Source organism: Rhea americana, unplaced genomic scaffold, assembly GCF_003343005.1.
Source record: "Rhea americana isolate MKP2758 unplaced genomic scaffold, rheAme1 scaffold_0, whole genome shotgun sequence".
Taxonomy (NCBI): Eukaryota; Metazoa; Chordata; class Aves; order Rheiformes; family Rheidae; genus Rhea; species Rhea americana.
Genome location: NW_028185037.1, coordinates 4,303,318 through 4,325,584, shown reverse-complemented (window position 1 = coordinate 4,325,584; position 22,267 = coordinate 4,303,318).

The window sequence follows — 22,267 nt, the reverse complement described above, 5'->3', positions numbered from 1 at the left end:
AAAGAGAATGGAAAATTCTTTGCTTCCTGTCTTATAAAATGATGATCTAGAAGGCAGTTCATTAAATCATAGGTAAGGTACAATTCAAAATACACAGAAGATATGTATAGATATTTAGCTATGTAGATATTTAAGTATATATGTATGAAAATTCATCAAACATCTGAGATAGTTATGCATTTTATATGCATCATACAACTATGTGCTATATGTTATATAAAATATATGACATATATTATGCAATATTTATGTATATTTCTTTATCATGTAAATTAAACTGAAGCTTGCCACAAACCAGGCAAGATATTCCTGATAATTCAGATTTCCTCATATATGCCTGCTCTGAGGTTTGTAACACTTTGCAGTGAAGCACAGAGTAGTGGCTGCTRTTGGCAGCAGGAAGCCAACCTGCTTGGATCATGTGCCTGCCTGAGAATTACTCTRCCTTGCATATGCTTCTGATGTACTGTGTAAAATGTCAAATTCAACAAAAAGGCCAGACCATGGACAGTGCAAAAATAGATGAAGAAAAGAACACTCAAAGTATTCTCAAGGTGTTCTACTTGAATATCTCCAAATCTCCAGACTTTTCAGGAGGATATTCAACACTGAACCAAGGCTTCCAGTGATAGAGAATACATAAACTGTTAGTTKCTTTATTGCTAGGCTTCATCTCATGATATCCTTCTCTCCTGAACAGAAGACCCGTGTATTATCAAAGATCTTTTGCCCATAAAGAGATTCACAGACAAAAAAATAGTCATTTAATTTCTATTGGATAAACATTGCATGTGTGTGTGTCTCTCTCAGGCACGTGTCACATGGTAAAACATTTTGCAATCTTTTTCTGAACATTTTCATTTTCCAGCACAAACTCTACAATGCAGGGGCACCACAAGTAGATGCTGTGTCCAATACCGATGTCACTATTGGCATGCACAGRTGCAAAACCATCCCCATGGTCTTCTGAGAGACTGCCCTGCTGGTAATGTGAAGTGTCTGGTAGCTAAAGCCTCATGTAGGGAGCTCATGTTCTCGTGGTTATCTACCAGCATCATAACCAGGCAGAGTGGAAACTCAAGTGTTAACGGGGAGTTGAAATTATTGCTCACTAACTATCACAAAAATCAGATTATGTCTTCTGAGCCCTGGTTTTCTGGTGTACCCACCAGCTGTCACTCACTCCTCAAGCACCAAGGGGCTCAGTACAGACACTCTGGCATGACAGGCTGCTCTATTCACTCCCACTCCTTCCAGAACAATGTTTTCTAAAAGACAGATCCTAAATTGATTCAGACAGGGTGTACTCTAAATAGGTTAAGAGGCACTCTGCAAGACCGCTCTGACTTTCTATTGCTCTGTTCTTTGATCTCGTGTTTACATCCAGGTTTTGGAACTATTTTTGACTCCTAGTTTGTGTGTGCTAGGAAAAGAAGAGAAATTATATTTTCTTTTCTTTTTGCATTGTCATGGTATGAACAAATAAAGTGTAAACTTCTCTCTGTCCCCTGAGTAGAGCTGTAGGGACAGCCTTTCAAGCTTTCTTCCTTTTCCTTTCTTAATTATATGCCTCTCCGYGCTTTGGTGATACACAGCGAACACTGACACTGACATTGTAACATACAAATTAACATTTGTCTGACATCCTGTTAATCTGCAGTGATAATCTTCAGCTGGAGTCTCTTGATCTAGTAAGGGTTGACAGGAGATTAGCACAAAATAGACACCCTTTTTAATTGATTAAAATGATAAGCAAAGAAAGAAGGAGCTGTTTCCAAAATTCTGCAGCTCAGTGGCCGGAACAGTGTAGATAGTATATTTTCTAAATCTTCTAGCAACTAAGACCCTTTAAATTAGACCACTGTTACAAGTGACACACATATTACTTCTCACTTGAAGACTACAAGGGACACAGGTCTTGAATTTGTGGGTCACAGAGCATAATAATGTCCACAGCAGTTACATATTTTTCTATATGGAAAGCATCAGATGAAGCATATGTAATGAATTAAAAGATCAGAAAGCTATTAAAGTTTTATATGTCAGAAAATCAGCTTTGACTATCCAGGTATCAACAAAAAAAAAGATGATTTATTTGCATCTCTGTGTTTAAAACACATGCACACAAGGGCAACATTTTAAAATGCTTTGCCACAGAAAGTATATTCTCAGTAGTGCTAGGAAGAACTACTCCTTTAGATTTACATTCAATCCTTTTAAAACTGTGCAATAAGTTTAGATGCACAAAGGAAAACAATTCCAGACTGGTTTGAAAGCACTTATATTTGTCTTCTGCTAAACAGAAATGTGAAAAAAAAAAAAAAAACAGAATGGATGAAAACCTGGTGAGGTGCAGATACTCCTAACAAAATGGGTTAGTGTATATCTTTAACACAAAGTTGTAAGAGAGAATATTTAATTAGGGAGCACCCTGGTGGTCAATTAGTGAAAGGAGAAAGTTAAATCAGCCAATGTGTGCGCAATTACAACAGCAGTCATCAAAGTTAATGCTCACACAGTCAAAACAAATTTGTTGTAGGACTACCGCTGTTGCATATGTCTCACCATCTTTTGCAGTATAGCGTGTGCAGGCTCAGTATTTTGGGAAGAGAAACAACTCTCATCCAAGCAAGCGACTGCCATGAGGGCAGACGGCCCCGCTTTCCGTCGGGCAAGCAAACTGGGCCGTGTCAGTGGTTGCTTATGGGGCTCTGCCAATTTACATTAGCAGCCCGTCAAGGTGCACAGCACAGCCGAGTCAACAGCATGGACGTACGGGCTCTGACGTGCTTTGGGGCACTGTCAAAATGTGGGAGTATTTGCTYGATACGGACGAAAGGGCAGGACTAAACCTTTAGCGTGATGCTTTGCTGGGGGCAGAAGTGCGGCTGGAGCTTCATGCAGCGCTGGGGCACCAGTGCTACTGCAGGGCTATGTGCCCCCAGGAGAAAGCAGGGAGGCTCTCAGTGCTCAGCCCAGGTACACTGCAGCTCCCCCACAAGTGACCCTAAGTGCACCTTCAGGAGGGCGAATATGCAAGAAAATGCTCATTTATACATGAAAAGCGGAGTACAAAACCACAGACTGACCCACTGCAAGCTCAGGTACAGCACGTCGTTTCGTGTTGTGCTGTGTGTAATTGCTCCAGAAACTCGGTGTCCGTGGCACRTTGGGTCACCATGTTTTTCTACTTACTCAGCTATCTACTCCAGCTGTGGACTCATACTGTAATTTTTTTCCTGTGTAATTCAGAAATACCATCAATCTGTAGGACCTTTTTGTACTAAGTATTGCACAAATATACATGGGGAAAAGGGTCTGCAACTCAAAGATGACATAGTTTAAGGGAAATTATGRATACACATATCGAAGCACAGGGGAGTAATGACATAGTATTGGACAGTGTAATAGTCAATAAGCTTTGCTATCATCAAGGTATTTTGTTTCTTCTTTTGCTTGCTTACTTATTTATTTATTTATTTWTGAAATCACCAAGATAGGGAAATTTAGAAGAGAAATTTGGAGGAGGACAATGAGGTAGTTCTGATGTATTTATGAGTACCACAAGAGAGAGACCTGATAGGGTTATACTCTGCCAGCCTTGAAAGTAAGCTGTTTATATATGCTATGATCAGGAAATGGGTGCTGTGGAGAAATGCACTGTCAAAGCAGCAGGCTCAGGCAGTGACCATGGGCGTTGGCTGTGAGCAGGCTGAGATTGCCTCTGCCAGTCTAGCCAGGGAAAGAGATGTTGAACTGATCAAGTCACCAAAAGGCTGCGGAAGAGTTAGAACTATGAAGGTGAARATGTAAGAGACCGAGAGCTATAGAGAAAGAATCCACAAGATATTGTCTGAACGGGAGGGTTAATCAGAGCCAAGACAACATCTCACTCGTAGGTGAAATGGAGACCATCCTGAGAAACAGAGTGGGTTTATGTTGTTGACTATATGTATACAGGAAGAAAATAAAGAAAAATATTGATAAAAGAGATTAAAAGCTTTCTTTGAGCTATACTGACCTTGACATGACATCTAGATATCTAGAGCGATATGTCTAAGAGACAGGCTGAGATTTTAATTGAGTTACATATATAATGGTGTATCTATAAATTRTCTCTATGGAGAGAGCAGCTCAGTTTGAGTGAGATCATAAAAATATAAAGAAGAAAAGATGAAAAGAAGCACAGAGCCTTGTGGGGATGTTTTGCTCTAGACCCACCATGAAAAAGCCCATCCAGACAGTGAATTTCAAAACGTGCCTGTCATAAGACATTAGCCAGATAATTTTTGCATGCTTTTGCCCAGCACAATTCGTTACATTTGTGCAGCACACCTATATGCTGCCCATAGGTGCATTTTTATGAATCTTTGAGTCAGTTGATATTCCARTCATGCATACCTGACTTTCCTCCAGTATAATAAGGTCTCCAGTTATCTAGGCCTGTATTTTCATTATTTGCTTCTGCTGATTTTCTTAGCTGCTTCTTTATCCATGTTATGCGTAATCAGGTTCTTACTCACTGTGTTGATTGCTATGTCAGACGTGCTGTCTCCTGATACCATAAGTGAACATCTTTACATTGTATAAAAGAATATAGACTTGCTTTCATCAAGCTGCACATAACACTAACCCACTCATATTGCCACTTACATTTCAGACTCCATATGTCTGACACAGAATGCACTTTAGTATGTCTCCTCTTCTTTTGGAGTAATTTTGAAATATAGACTTTTCCTTGCACACTCTTTCTTCTCAAAAGAAAGATTCAGGATTTTGATAACAGTCTTAAGCAAAACATATGTGTCCTCCACTAATTAGATCAGTTGCTGTTTATCATAGAATTGCTCATCCTTCAGAAAAATTCACAATTATTTGATCCATTTGGTTTTGAATTCATTTTCAGGTATTCATAGCGTATTCTATCAAATGGGTAACTAAAGTCTAACTACTTCATCTCCTGTCTTTGCACAACCTACTGATTTTGTAATCATCTGATGTAGAGCACCAGCTGTTCTATATCCGATTATGCTGTTTGTTGTTTTTAATTCTATCATCCTTACACATTTTGATTTTTTCTATTTTTTCTGTTCTGTCCTCTCTGGCTCAGAAATGGCTTTCTGCCTTGGTCAGGTAAGTATACAATATTTCAAAGCATCAGGGAATACCTTTACATTCCTTCAGAAGCACAATAATTAAACAAAACAGAAACTTAGGACACAATCTGTATCAAAGTTAACATTTCTCCTTCCCTTCTTCTCTTACTGATGGTCTGAAAAAATAATGGTAGTAAAAATAGGACACTCATTTTCATTATTCTTTTCAGAGAAGAAAAAAAAAACAAAAAAAGGCAAAAAAAAAAAGGCCTTCGGCCTCTTCTGGTCATATTAATATTAAACACAAGATCTTTGACAACTTTGTAAAGTATTTTGAGTTTTAAAAGCTAAGGTGCTAATTTAAACTGATTACTTTTTTTTTTTTTTTTTTTTTAACTAAAATGAAGCTGACGATAGTTTCCATAAGATTACTGGCACTTGATCTTATTTCCCTCAGACATGGTAGCGGTCTTTGTTTAATGTATTTCAGCCCATTCCTTATTGAGAAGTTTTCYTTTCCTCTTCYWTTTCKCCTTTCCTCCTGCTAAAACAGTGCTGTAGAGGGTAAAAACAGGATGGGAGCAGTTATGGCAAAGGTTTTGTCAGTCTGAATCCAAACATGGGCATGTGCTCTTGGGTGCGTTGAGCTGATGGACATTGGCCTGTCTCTCTAATGATATTCATTAGGTCCCCCATTCTTGTTTCTTCTAATTTTGAGTCATCTTGATGCTTGAATATGAAATGCTGAGAGGCTCTTGGCCCTTTTTAGGCTGTGTGGTATTGAGACTAGCTAAGCATCATGAGGGTGCTTTGCTCAATTATTTGTGCTCTGTCCTAAGCTGGCAACACAATCATTAATTACATTTYGCAGGATTTCAATTCTCATCCTGTTAATTGGACTGGGATATTCACGGCTGAATTTCTTTTCACTCCTTTGCCCCTGATAGCATGTCTATTATAAGACCAAATCTGACCACTTGTGTTATCCAATGTGTCTTCTTATTGCAGCTGCTTGATTAGAGGTTGTGTCTTCAAAATAAACTATACAGACAGAATTAATTTCTCAAAATTTAWTTTACCAAAGGGAAATTAGGGTGGGGATTTTTCTCAACTCATTTCTGATTTCAGGTCCTTGAAAGATGTTCATAAATACCTGCACCTGGATTGGCTTTATTGTTATATATTCTTATTGCCTCATCCCAGATCTGATTCTTAATCTGTGTGTAAATCCAACATAARCCAATGGTTTTGATTTGCTTGAAATCTTGCTCTGGACTAAACCCTTTTTTATGGATGGCTAAATATAAAAGCAAGCATTTGTTCTGTTTCCTCCCAATTACAAGCCCAGGGCTTTTTTCCTCTGAATTGACCATCATGTTGTTTACCATAAGACTTAGCTGTTGCTGAAAAATTCATTAGGTTCTCTTATTTTTGCAGCTGGTTGTAAAATGTAGCTGTTGCTTGTCTATGACCTTAAAGCTCCAGGAATAGCTCARTCTGTGGAGCTTTCCTGGACGTCTGTACCAGGACTCCATGAGCTATCAAGCACCATGCATTCCTCTATGGGCTCCCTTTGAGATGCTAGGAGAGAGACTGAACATTCAAATATACCAGCAGAAGAGGAAAAACAACAATTTAACATAACTGAGGTAAATGTTAACACTCCTTTAAACATATCATTTTATTTCAGATTGCTTGCCATACAGTARAACCTATTGGTCAAGGCAACAGGATTTCAGAAAAGCAATTTCAGAAAATGATGAAAAATACTCACTATCCTGTTGATGTCTTTTAATCCAGTGACTATCTAGTATAATATACATAGAAAAATCCAGCAGGAAGAGATCCTTACTCCACCACTTTGGCTGAATGCYTTACCACTAGATAATACAGCCACATTTCATTTTTCTTCTTCTCCTTTAAGTTCTATAGTTTTCCGTCTTAACTGCACAGTGGCCAMGCTTCAACAGATATTTTGGAAGGTACGTTTTCTTGAAGTGACTGCAGTCAGAGTATGTGGTCTGGATACCAATCCCTCTGACAAGAAAAATCCTGAGTTTTCTTTGGCTAAGGCCAGTGCTCAGACCATTTGGATGTTGGCAAAAGATGCATGGTGCTTCTCCAGGAAGGTTTTCAAATAAACATATTGGTAAATTTTAGCTATTCTTACAGTATATTTATTGGWTTAAGCCTTTGAGGACTCTTAAACATCTCTTTACCTGACCTTTGGCTTTCAGTGGCATTTGGGAAGAAGACAAGCTCCTAGGTCCTCAGATCAAGCAGCATCCTAGGTGTGTGAGAGGCAGCTTAGGCATCCAGAACAATTCAAGCTGACCTGAGAGGWACCTAGAGAGTTGCAGGAATCTTGTAAATTAGGCTGTTCTGCAAGTTTCTTGTCCCCTATTTCAGTAGAATTGCTTAAATTCTTCCAAAGTTATGCAAAATGTAGGTGATCCTATGCCCAAAGGGCCTAATATASCAAACTATTATTTGTTGACCCATTCCATGAACCTGACACAGCTAAGGAATTTACAGTGACACTCCCCTAGTTTGAGAATACTGGGGACCTGGAAATGTCAAGGTTCTTGCATTTTTCATCAAGACTTCATTCTCCAGGCTCTTGTATTCTCTAATTTCTAGACAACATTTCTATGTGAATGTGACTAAGCAATATGCCAGGAAAAGAGCTCTTTTATTGATCTCTGGAAACATATTTATAAGAACTAATTTTACTTTCATTAAAAAATTCTAATGTCAAGTCTAACCATTACAGCAGCAATACATTAAAGTATGCTATGATCACAAATCTGGATAATCTAATAAATAAGGAAAAGCAACATAAACATTTAGAGAGTTAAACAGTAATTTATAAGAGTAATTTATATCTGGAAAGGGTGTGAGGTTTATTGAGCTGGATTGTTATTTTTGGCAGGTGAGTAATTTTTTCAAGGTTTACTTTCATGTAATCTCTCTCATGTCGAGAAATGGTGCAAGAGTTGTTCCACAAAGGAAAGAATCAAGGATAAAAATCTCTTTTGTCTCAGTGACTGAGCTGCACAGGAGACATCCTGAGCATTGATCAGAATATGTAAGGCTCAGTTAGCATCCCAGCATCCCTCCCCCTGCAAGTCGCTGTGCTGAGCTCTCCTGTCGATCACAACAGTCCCCGTATTCCCACTGGCAGGGAGCCAGAGTTGTGTCTCCCTCTGGATCAGCAGACAGGAGCCGTGGCTGCTCAGGACTGTCCCCCGTGACTTAAGGGACATAGCAGCGGGATGGCTAATGGATGATTACCTCAAAGGTCGTTGTTCTGCTTTCCTGCTAATGTATCTCACATGTATCAGGACAAGTCGGACATTAATTTTACAGTCATGTTATATTTTGGGAGGAAAAAAGGCCACTACTAAYGACCATTACTCACCCCATTCCAAAATCTTGGTGAAGAGCTCTGAATAGTTCCCATCTGTAAAGTGGGGTTCTCAYGCTTTTTAGCTAACGAGCCCATTTCTGAATGTGAGACTCACTCCTGCTTCTATCTTTAATGATAAGCTCACGGCCTCCCTTTGAATGCTGTGACCCACTGATGTTTTGTTTGCCGTGTAATTCTCAAGCAATGCGCTAGGACATCCCATTCTCAGATGATGTGTCACTGATGATATGGATGCTGCAAAGCAGACAGACCATTTTCTGATAACAACARCAGAAAGAAAAATAGAACTCACAGGCTTTAATTATTTCAGTGTATTTTTTTCCATTTTAAATCCAAATTAAGCCTTCCTACCTGGGGACTCAAACATTTTACAGATGTTTTTAGTGTATTTTTCATTGATGCTCCACTACACTGCTAATTTCCACCTCCCCAGTATCTTTTTTCTATCTTTACTAAAAGAAAAGAAGAAAAATGTCTGTTGCTCCTCCACAWCAAACTTGCTGACATTTTCATTAGAGGACTTTGCCTCCAAATTAGAAATGTGGTTGCATTGGGAGGCATGTGCACATGCTGATATCTGTCATTTCTGGACTGTTTTTAYTCACTATATATAGTAACCAAAAACAGAAAAAAAATTACCTGACAGTGCCCTAMAGTGTCTTTCCAAATTGCCAATTCAGTCAGGGACTTCTAGCCCAGTTGGTACCCCTGTGGGTTCAGCAATAACATCAGGACATCAGTCAGTCYTTACAAGAGGAAGAGGGAGGGAAAGGAATCAAGCAGGTGTGATGACAGTTTTAAAGTTAGTCTTAGCAATTTGGAAGGAGGATGGCGACTATTGTCTATTTACTAATGATTCAGATGCATAGCAGGAGAACAAACAGACCCATCCATTTACAGAATATAACAGTTTCTCCATCTGGACTTTTCTTGCAACAAGAGAAAGAGGAAATCATCCAAGTCACCTCTCTCAGGCAAGCTCCTCAGCTCTCTCATGCTGTAGCTTCTAGGATGCTTGTGTGCAACCCTTCACAAGTGAAAAACACAGCACTGGGCCACATCAAAAATCTGTTTGAAAGTCTAGTAAATGCATGATGGAGGCTAGTATTACAGTCCTAAGATAAATATACTGAGCATTTCCAAAGGAACCTAAGTGCATGGCTTGAACTGCRGGGACCCAGAGATACAGAAATACTGGTGATCATCCTGTCCAGAAAAACATGAGTCTTCCTTCATTAGACAGAAAAATAAAACAAATTATAATGTTTTCCATTCAGCGTCATTTTTCACTGATCGTTTGTCTTCTAATAAATATTTGCTTCCAATAATGTATGCCCTCTTTCCTCATTTGGGTCTATGCTGCATCTGAATTGGTTTCGCATATGTTATTGCAGAGGGTTTTGTTAGCCACAGATGGTGCATCTGTAAACATTTTAAATCTGCTTCACCGTCCAAACCTTAATACTTGTTAATATCCCAAAAGGAGTTTGTAAATGCTTGATTTAACTATTCACGTATAATAAACTCTAAAGGATGATGAGCTGAATGAGCTGTTCGGAATTAAAAATCAAAGAAATTTTAACTCTAGATTCTGCAGTTTCAGCAATGTATCAGGAACAGTATCGTCTTACAGCAGATGAATTGAAGAAGTTTCAGTTGGCCTTTCTGGGCTTCACATTCATTTCCTTCACTTGATTTCAGTCACAGCTCAATACMTAAATGACATTACTTCTACTTGAGCATATTAAGTTTTCCTGGCATTAGAAAGATACAGGAGATGAATCTGTATACGTAGTGCTTAAAAATACCAAAGGCCATGGAACAAAGAAAAGAAAAAGCAGAAACAACTRAGCAGTCAAAACCAACTTAATTATTAGTGAACTTTTATAGAATATTAAAAGGATTCATCCCACTAAAATGTTTATTTTTTTTCTGTGTTACTTTAGCCCCAGCACCCTGGCAAGGCTCATGCTTCCACTATGCTGGATTCTTCACAGACAGAGACCTGGTGTGGTCTGAGGTGGGAAAGAGAGAGAAAAGGCAGAAACACAGCCAGCCTTTGCTTTAATACCATGTCAATCAAAGTAGGGCCGACGRCTGTGGCCTAGGTGCCGTTAAAGTGACGGTTTTATCTTGCTTCAAAGGAAATTTTGCATCTGCCTGTAAGTAAGGGAAAGGACAAGGAGAAACATTATCTTCTGCATTCATGCAGACACTTTGAAAAACACAATGCAAAACCCCGCAGGCTCGTCAGAACTCTTGGMCTCCACCACTATTAAGGTTCAGACTACACCATAACAACAACAGAAAAAAAAAAAGGTAAAAAAATCCCCATTTTACACATGCTAAATAGAGGTCCAGGGAATGCATGTGACTTGCCCAAAGTGACACAAACAAATCTGTGGCAGAGCTGGGAAATGATGCCAAGACCGATGGGGTGGCTGTGTCCTGAAACCAAACCTCCCCAAGTCTTTCTGCTGAGTAGGCATTTACAGATGAGTTAAAGTCGCTGGAAATGGAAATGTACCAATGAAGCACAGAAAACCTTAAGCACAGCAGTGCCACTAGGYACGATTGTAAGGAATAGACAGGTACTGCTATAATGTCTGCTTGTCAAAACTGGGAGGAAAGAAAAAAGAAAAATTATGGATTACGTAATATGAATGAACTGAAATAATCCTGTGTTAATGACAGTTTGTCCTATGTTCTCCTTTTTGAGAGGTGACTCAGGATGTGGATAACCCATAGGTTTGCAACACCTAACAGAGGTTATGCTGTATTTAATGTTCAGCATACGAAACCCAGATTAGGTCTCCACCCTGTTTTTTTCGTAGTCTAAAGGCACTGAGGATACAGAAATGTTTATGGTGGGAAGCTCCTGAGAACAAACAGTGGAAGGATGGAAGCAGGTGGACAGTAAGTGGACAGTTGTTCTCACAAACAGGACTATCTGAAAAAGTCCAGGATTGGGGAAAAAGGCCAAGACAGAAAGTAGGATTAGGCTGAAAAGACAAGGAACAAAGGAAGTTTATAAATCTAGAACAGACCCGGGAACAGTTTGAAGGGAAAAAAGATAAAGAAATTTCATAGAGCTGYCATGGTTATGGCAATGCATAACGAAATAATTCTCCTGTCAGGAAGTACAGCATAGGCATGGTCTTCCTGCCCAACCACTGAAAAGGGACAGTTTTAGTTCCCACACATGACTAATTTTCTATGGTTTGCTTAAGGRTGAGTGCTCACACAGCACTCACCTTGCTTCCTAGACTTTAAATGGCTTCATGAGGATCGTGACCGTAAGCATGAGTTACTGTGCAATTGAAAATAATGTATTTTTGCAGAAAGGAGAACGAGAAGAGTTACTGAGCTTCTCTCTCACTGTATAAACTTCCAGTTTTACGCAATGCAGCTTGAAACCCTAACTGTTCTAATGAGGAAAATGTGCAGTCAGCTAAACATTAACTGCTTTGGACATTGTTACTGTAAAAATAAATAATCAATCATCTTTATCTCTGAATAAAAAATCCTGCTGTGGGAAAACTGACTGAATAACTTATATTATTGCCAAGGAATGGATGGAAATATTTACAGTTCATAGGATCTCAATGGACAATCAACGTGGTAAATTAGGATCTGACTGAAATTRTAGATATAGTAATTAAAATTATCCTTGAATAATAGAACACAATTCCTGTAGAATAGAATACAAAGTACCTCTAGATAGAAACAGAATAATACTGTGCAAATGTACAAAAACTTTAATTTTTAGGAAAAGTTCAGATTGGCAAGATGTATTCAGTATCTCCACTGACATTTTTCAGAAGCTTATAATAGGCAGCTGTAAAATACTGTTGGAAAGGAATTTAATTTCATCAGATTTCTTCCTTATGAAAGGCAGTTTCTGAACTTTTAAATAAAGTAAATGCTTAGGTGTACATAAATTACCATTCAGGCAGGTACTATTCATTTTAGCTGGTCACAGCTTGACTGTACTCTCAGCTTTAGTCTATTGCTCTCTTTTACATTACAGTGACTATGTAAGGAACAGAATAGCCATAAGCCCTCCTGTTCCAGTACAGCAATTATCCACAACCAATACCGCAACTTACCTTTATCTGTTAGGGGAATATTACAAAATCAGAAAGAACTGGTATTTTTATTTACCCACTGTTTYCCTGTAAAGCTTCTGTTAGAATTCATTGACAAAGATAAGATGCAGAATTTGAGGCATTAGTTTGTTCCAGTAGAATGATTCCCACATTTCTAAAATCTTAAAATACAACGTGACTATGCTGAATGAATTAATGACTGGGTAGCTGATCAGAAGGCCTGTATGTCATTTGGTTTCCACTTAAATATATAGCTGCTGTTTCAGCAGGCTATACAAACATGTCCGATTTTGGGTTTGTGGACCATATGACGAAGTCCGTTTTTTGCCAGATCTGGTGTTGTGTATTCCTCGGTAATCTCAGTGGTAAGCATCTGACTTCTCCAAGGATAAAATCTTTCTGTGAGAATCAYATGCATACACTTTCATTTTTTTTTCCTTTCCCTCTTACGAATTCCAGTGACATGATGGAGAATATCTCTAATGTTTTTCATCTGATAAGAATCTCAGAACAAAATTTTGCAGTAGGTGTGTGTGCGTGTGTGTACACACTTGTAACGCAATGGAGCTTTAGGAAAACAAGATCTTGCAAAGCAAGTGTAAGTTGTCGGTTATCAGGATAGTGCTAGCAAGATAAGAGTATTTAGCTGTTATACATTGTTGGAAAACAAGGTATGCTCATATTTTGTAGAAGATCTTTTAACTTTCCTCCATAGGCCCCATTGCAGTTGCCACATGCCTGTCTCTGTGAGCTTGGGGACGCATCCACATCCTCRCTGAAGTTTGCTATGTAGGCACGTGAACGTGTGAGGACCCTGTGACTTATTTACCAAGCCTGCTTTTCAACACAAAACCACAAACTGCTCTTTAATCACCCCAAAATACTTCTCAMGAAAGGGAGGGCTGAAGCACACGGTTATGCTGTATGTCCTCCCCACTGACCCATGGCCAACAGAAGCTGGGGCAGCTGGCGCGTGGGGATGGATGCTCTGATTTCGCCCTCCGCTGCGMGCCGCAGCGCTGGGGTGCCGCTCTTCGGGGATGCCCTGCGAGCTCCCGRGGGCCGCGGTGTGCCCCGCTCGCCGGCCCTCTGCCACGGCCCTGTGCCAGCATCCACGGGATGGGGGACAACACTCCGAAAGACTCTACTGAGGGTTACGAGGTCCTGGTGGGGATGGACTCCATGAACCACAAGGTAGTATTCAACACTGGGGGGTATGACAGSCAAGTTGAGTTTTAATGTAGAAGCATAGTTCGGGCTGCATTATACCTTTTTCTTTCTCTTTCTCCTATACTACATTCATTCTGGCTGCTCTCTGGATGCTCCAGTAATTTCCTCTTCTGTTATGAACAATCTTGTTTTGCTTTTCCTTTTTTTTTTTTTTTTTATTGAACTACTACTAATGATTCACAATTAATTACAACAACTCTAAATTTTCTGTTTAAAGTAGTTTAAATTATTGCTCAGGCTTTCTTTTCCCATAGGCAAAGGTGAGCTAGTTGTACAATACTGGTGAATCAGATTTAATAAGCATTTTGAAACAAGCATTGTGGCAATTATGCTCAAAGAATCCCTGCCAACTTTTTAATGGTTTATATTTATTATAAGAGCGTCTTTTAATACATTTCCTTCTCCTGGGATGGAAATTATTGTTTTACAGTGTTTCATGTCAGACTCTTACTTAGTAAGTTATATAGCAATCTTTCTCCAATTACATAAAAATCACAAATTATATTTCAATAAAATATAGAACCATTACAAGAGAACATGTTGGAATTAAAGGTATTTGTGTTTTCTATAATATATCCAGTAGTTATTATTTCTACACAGCTCTTGAAATTTTTAAGGTATAATGCAAACATTAAGTGAATCATAAAGCGTAAGCGCTCATTATTGCTCTATCCCTATTTTGTAGATGAGGAAGAGAGGACACGGAAGTGGTTTGCCCAGTGCAATGTGGAACCAGAATTWGAACTCCTTCTCTCATCTCTAAGATGACTCCACTAAAGCACTTTGTGATTAACCAAAAACAAGGCATGTGAGTATTCTCCAAATTTTGAAACACCTCTCCCTTGCAACTTGAAACCAAAGTGAATGCTAACCAAAGCCAGTCGTTTGTGCAACAGCTATACCTACATCCTGCATTAGGCCACGTTATATGTATTAGACATGCTCTGAAAGCAGACTGGAGTATTTATTTCCTTACACAGATGCTGCTGAAAACAAAGCAATAGTCATAACACTAGAAACAGATTAGATAAGTAATGCTTTCTACCTGATTAACAAGGCACAAGGAGCAATAAACAGAAAAAAAAATGTAAAATGCTGATGGGTAAAATTGGGAACATATTCATGACCACATCTTGATTACAGGAGCATATGCAACAGTAAAAATGCTACTTAGATACTCTAGTGAAGCATGAAGCAAATACCTCTGAACTCATCTGAATATATTTTGACGGTGGAGAACAATATGTGTTATTTAAAACATCTGAGGTTCAACTACTGATGGAYTTTGTCAAATATTTTGGTGGTTTTCTTGGTTACCTTTGTCACAGATAAACCAGGATGCACTTAAACTTAATTCTGAATCTTATTCACAGTGTTCAGCTGTGTCAGTAAGCTGAGTTGAGGTTTCAGTCTTAGCTCTGGTGGTACTTCTTGTAGCTGGTACGAGGCAAGTATGACAYCAGTAATTATTACCACCACTGGTATTATTTACTTACATTTCACTTTTGCAAACTGTGTGTGATTTTGTCTCCCACAGTCTCACCCCTCAACCAGCTAAAGTGATTGATGAAGAAACATCTGCAGGGAAATGGTGCAGGTCTGTAGGGCCAGGAGTGCTGTGGGAAGATGAGCATGGGACACCAGCCACACTCCCTTACAATACAAGAACTACTGGTCATCAAAAGAAATTATTGGGTGATTGGTTCAGTATACGAGCAGGAGGTGTTTAAGCCATGCACCTCCTTGCTACAGGGTATTTCCGATGCTACGGAGTTCAGTCACTGCCTACTGGGTGGAAGTGGCAACTAGCCAAAGCTGCCCAGAGAGGGGGATGGTCCACCTGGGACCCCTAACAGCCCTCATCCTTCTTGATCTTTGTTTCTTTCTCTTGGTCTCTATCTGACAGAGTGAAATTACATCATATCCAGAGTAATATATTATTATCCAAAATATGCCAACACCTAAGGAAAAGTGGAGCTAGGTCCAGGGTTGATTTACGAAGTTTTAATACCTCCTTATCATGGTATTTAATTTAATTTAGCTAGCAGTGGTGAAACAACAAGATTTACAAATCCTGCATTCAGCAGCTGGCTATCCGGAGCATGCCAGAGGACACTGAAGCAATAAAGACCGTAAATTTCAATCAAGAAAAAAGAAGAGATGAATGAATTGCTGTGAAGGCCTAGAAGTACTACACTGAAAGTGCTGTTTTTTTAGGAATGTTATGCTCTTGTGTAAAGTGGCTATTGAAGTAATTACAGAATATTCTCTATTATATCACTTGTTAACATTATTAAAGATTACTATTTTTCCCTCGGTTGTGTGCATTCCTATTCAATTGCTCTAGAAGTGAAAAATGTATTTGTTTAGTCAGGAGGACTCTTGCTAGTTGTTCCATAGTACTTCTGATGCTGAAGAGATTTTACATTTGTATTGTTGCCGTGAATGCAATATGTACATTGTTTTTAACGGTGTTTGGATGGCTGTGAAGAGAAATACAATAGTACAAAATTATTTTTATATAGTGCCTTCAAAGTGGCATAGTTGCTGCAAATATTTCCTAAGATATCAACTGAGGCAATCAGAGGACATAATTTTGGATGAAGTAGTATATGTCTAAAGACTGAAAGCTAAATAGTGCTGCTGTAAAGTGATGGAGGAAGTGCTGGAATAGGGTTCACTGATAAGCACCAACTTGTCTACCTAATCACTCCCAGGTGCACTTTGCATATTTTGAGACAACATTCTGGAGAGCTGGGCGGAGAGGAACCTGCTGAGGTTCAACAAGGGCAAGTGCAGAGTCCTGCACCTAGCAAAAAATAACCCTAGGCACCAGTACAAGCTGGAGGCTGACCTGCCAGAGAGCAGCTCTGCAGAGAAGGACCTGGGAGTGCTGGTGGACGACAAGCTGGCCATGAGCCAGGAATGTGCCCTTGTGGCCAGGAAGGCCAATGGTCTCCTGGGGTGCATTAGGAGAGTGTTGCCAGCAGGTGGAGGGAGGTGATCCTGCCCCTCTACTCAGCCCTAGTTAGGCCTCACCTCGAGTACTGTGTCCAGTTCTGGGCTCTCCAGTACAAGAGACATGGAGCTACTGGAGAGAGTCCAGCGTAGGGCTACAAAGATGATCCGAGGGCTGGAGCACCTGCCCTATGAGGAACGGCTGCGAGAGCTGGGCCTCTTCAGCCTGGGGAAGAGAAGACTGAGGGGGGATCTGATCAATGTGTATAAGTACCTGAAGGGAGGGTGTCAAGGAGATGGTGCCAGACTCTTTTCAGTGGTGCCATGTGCCAGGACAAGAGGCAAAGGGCAGAAACTGAAGCACATGAAGTTCTGCCTGAATGTGAGGGGGAATTTCTTKMCTGTGAGAGTGACRGAGCACTGGMACAKGTTGCCCAGAGAGGTTGTGGAGTCTCCTTCTCTGGAGATATTCAAGGCCTGCCTGGATGCAACCCTGTCTAACATGCTCTAGGTGACCCTGCTTAAGCAGGGGGGGTTGGACTAGATGATCTCCAGAGGTCCCTTCCAACCTTATCGATTCTGTGATGCTATGATTCTGTGATTCAATTTTTAAGTCAGGTATATTTTACATTGCCATAATTCTGTAACACTACCTCACAAACACCTGCACAGATATCTATGTGTATGAAATGATTAGTTTCAATTCTTCATAGGCAATGATCAACAATGCTCAGGTCTCAATTGCCTTAGCAAAGGAAAATGTCTGTGTCTTGTCCAGCCAGTGAATGGGTGCAGCATCCCTAAGAGTTGTCTTTGGGGGGCATTTCCTAGCTTGCATTCTTCTAGCATCACTGGAGGAACAACTTGCCTGTTTAGGTGGAGAGGAAAATTAGGAGAAAAGGTTGGTACTCTTGGGACTAAAATCATGAACCTTGCAGGTTAAAATCCCTCTTGAGGATGTTTGGTCTTTTTTAATTAGTTGTGTTTGGTTCACAACATCACTCACTCCAAGGCAGAGGTGGGATTCCTGCATGGACACAGGAGGTTAACGCTATGCATGCTTTGTGAGCAAGCTCCGTGCAGTACCCACAGGACAGCTTAGAGTGCATTTATGTGAGGTTTAGACTGGAATTAGCTGCACTCTAGTAAATGTGGTATTTTTCAAAGTTGTCAGAAGAAATGCACTAACTTGTGTAGAGACTTGATTACAAAATATTGGGAAGCAGCTTTAATTCTGGTTGAACACATGAGAACGTCTTGTCACTTAAAGGTTCCCTAATGACACTCAGTGTTTCCTAGAGAGGAGAAGACTCTGATCTCCAGAGGAAATTTTGTGAACGTCACTGAAATAATTGAGAGAAACTAAGTCAGGAGTGGCTTTTCAGAGGAAAAAACTCAAAGGGTCTTTTGGTTACCCTCCTACTTTCATGATCCTGGGCAGCTCTGAAACACAAAATACAGGCTTCAGATTTGGAGCATGGTGTGGATTTATCCTTTTTCCCCAGCATCCTGTCACTAAGCAGACAAAAGCAGACACCGAGGGAAGAGAAAAAGAAAAGGTCAAAAATATAATGATGAACAATAGAATACTTTTCTGGCTCCAGGAACAACTTAAAACAGAGATGATGATGTCTTTCTAATTAATAACTCTCAAGGATTTTTATTTCATAAATTTGCTCATTTTTCTCTTGAAATCCTGTAGACTTATAGCACCCATAAAATCCTATAGTTTAACCTTCACACCATGTGAAGAATCACCTTTTGTTTGCTCTGAGTCTGCCATCCACTTATTTCCGTTGATATCCTGTAAGTCTTGCTTTGGCAGAGACCATGAATGATCATTCCCAATGCACCATTTTGTGTCATTTTGTAAAAATGTACCACCTCTCCCCACTTGTCCTTTCTCCAGTTTCTCTCTTTATTAAAGTAAAGTTTATCTGGTTGCTCCTCCCTCTATGGAAACTGTTCCGTATTTTTGAAAATTGTTGCATGTTTTTGAATATCCTTTTTACTCTGCTCTGTTTTTTTCCCAGTTATACTCTGTTTTATTTGAGGTTGGAGGACCAGAACTGCAGTTCAAGATGTGGCTGATGCATGGATTTATACAGCAAGGTAATGAGATTCTCTGCTTGTTCGGCTACTCTGTCTTAAAACTGATTATGCAGTGTAGCATTGCCAGCTCCTGTATTCATGTTGTTTGGAGACCTGTAATTATGTAAGAGTCTCAGCTTGCATTTGTCAAGTGAATTTCTTTCTCTTATGAGTACAAAAAAAATCTGTAGGAAATCTACAACTTAGAAATCAGAAGCTAAGAGAAAAAAAAAATGAAATATTTTAGTGCTTTTCTTTTAATTTCATTGCTTTTAATCTAATCTCATATTTTTTTTTTTGCATTATATTAACACTAMAGTGTTTTATATCACTTGACACATAGCCTAGGCTAGCTATGCTGAAAAAAGCTTGTTTCTTGGTGCTAAGGTTCTACATTAGTCCACAACTGGGATACGTGTCTCTCCACCTCAGTGCCATGACCGGTCTGTCCTCATATTTTTTGGTCTGTGTTCTGCCTACAGTCCATCTCTGGCTGCATCCAAACTGCTGTTAAGAGGGGTTCTTACCCCTGCAAAGTCCCAGATATTCCTGTTTGGGAGAGTGATGGTTGACCCAGGATCACTCTAGCAGGCTCTAGGGCCTACAGCTTTAGATCTTGGTGTCACAGAAGTATTTAGAAACAAAAGTAGGGGTAGGAATCTGTCTGTACAGAGGGTTTTATTTATGACAGTGAGATGTGAGCTGTGGGAAACCTTCCCAACAGCAAAGCCCCATTTATTTTTACTCAATTTACTCAATTATTTCTTAAAATAAATTTATCCCTCCTGTCTTTTTTTTTTTTTTTTTTTTTAATAAGGATAGTGTTTGTTTATTAGGTCTTTCAGAAATCAGATTGTAAGGTGAGATAATGATGCTAAATAATAACAGGCAAAAGAGCTTTTATCTTATGTTGTGAAGCTCTATAGAGGATAGGGTGGGTGTAGGGAAAAGAAAAAAGAAAGGTTAGATGTGGAGATAGGAAGGGAGCTCTTATTAAAGCAGGATCCTTGTCAGTAAATGTCAACTCATTTAGATTGAAGTACTCTTGCTCAGCTGTATAAGAATCCTGCAGGATATATGTGAAATGAGAGTCTTAATTTAGCAGGTACTTATTCTGCAGTCTTTTTCTTATTTGCAGTACTGTAATTAACTGCATGCCTTTTTTTCAAGCAGTTCTATTATTATTTTTATTTTTATTGACCCTTGAATTTTATTCAAACAACCATAATGCTTTCTTGGGTTAGTGGGCTGCTGATATTACTAAATTAAAAATAGATGTGCCATTCTATAACTAATTGAATAAATTATCCAGTATATGCAAATTAAATGTCAAGGCAATGGCTATTTTGATTAGCCTTACCCAAATGCAGTTTCTATTAGCTCTCCTTGGAAATGCAGTAGGAGGAAATAGAAGGAAAAATGTGTGCACCTATGTGTGCACATTTGCCTCCTTGTTTACATCTAAAAGACAGAAAACTGTGAAAACAAACTTAAATTTAGAGCTGTCATTCCCACTGGAACAATCCTGTCACATTTCTAGTGAGTTATAGAACCTTTGGCATATGTTATGCTTGTGAGATACCTTCTCGTAAAGTTGCTTTTTGAAATAATTGCGTTSAAAGGTAATGGCCATTTGTTAGAAAATTTGTTGCATCAATGCAATATGTAAGAGCAGTGATTCTGAATTTACAAAGCAACAATTGTATTTATGTTTAGAGGTTGAACTTCTGGAAAATTACATATCCCATTTCTGCTAGTTTAGTTATGAAAGTCACCTCAAAACGCAATGGCTATTTTCTATGCAAACTGTTCAGCTGTACTTTACAACTTTTGCATATGCCCRTATGAAGTCTTAACTCTAAGACTATAAAAGCTCTGAATCACTATAATGGTTTCATTAAACATTCTTCATGCTTTCTATAAGGGTTTTTCTTCTCCTCGCTCACTGTTCTATGCAATTTGCTTTCAAKAAACATTCTCATTTTTATTCAGATCTCTTTTTTAACACGTGCCCATGCCATATTCTTTTGGTTTTGACTTTCTGCAAAGACAGTGAATTTGAGTACTGGGACMCTGTTATAAAGTAGGTCTAGTCTTCAGCTGCTTTATCTTAAACCAGACCCTGTACACTGCTTGGGACTCAACCAAAATATGCTTCTCCTCTTGTAAACTTTCTGACTAGCTGCTTCAAAGCTCTGTCACTCGTGATGTCTAAGAGCTTTGTTTGTTTCTTGTGGCTCAAYTTACAATTCGTTTTCTGCCACCACRGTCTCTSAGATTTCCCTTAGCATTTTGTATCAGGCTCATTGTCACGGTTTTGTACGGGTGACWGGTAGCATAGATAATAAACTCTTTCTACTCAGACAAAATACTTTTGAGTAGAGATTCACTGGTACCTTTGGATATACTTCACCTTATTTGACTTGAATTTTTCTGCAATCTCTAACTCTTTCAATGGTGCAACTTATCCTAGTACCCTTTTTGTATCCTAGCATTATACTATCATCTATTCCCTTAATAATCTATTCAGCAAGTTTTCACCTGCCTATTCTAGAAATTCTAACATTTAAATCCAGGTATTCTAGTGCAACTTGTTCTTTTAAACAACATTTTTGAAGTTTTTTTTWAAAAACAAGSAAAAAGCAAAACAGTACACATTGAGAAAAACAAGAGAAATGGTTATTGTTTGGAAGTCAGATATGTTCTTGCGAGCTCACTCTAGTGACTCATAAAAACAGTTCGTAGTGTTGGTGCTATTAAAGTGGAGTGGAGTTTAACTATAACCAGGTTTGCTGCATGGAAGTTAGCATATAAGTAAATTCTAATGATAAATGAATTGAATGACTGAAAGAGGCCAGAAAAGATGATGTAGAATCTCCATCACTGAAGACTTTTGAGACAGGTAATACCTTTTTCATGGAATGTCTCATGTCTCAGTCCCATAAGGCAAACCATGTCATCTCTTCCAGCTTTAGTTTCCTACAAGTCCACGTACATATATATATACATGTATACACACACACACACACACACACACACACACACATATATATACACACTTTTTAATTCCAATTAATTGCATGCTTCAGAGCTTTTACCTTTCTCAGCTAATCACTCTTGCACAGTCCAGGTAACTTTCCTGTGTGTCACAAATACAGGCTGACACTGACAATGTTTAGAYTTCTTTTACTGTAAAATGGACTCCTCAGACCATGCTGAATGAACTAACTAGCCATTAAAAATCAAAATATTTTAAATGAACACTGTTTGCTAGGGAACTTAAGATTTCCACATTCACAACTAGGAAAAGTTACTTTTAAAATACTTAACGATAATATTCTTTCAAGTGTTAT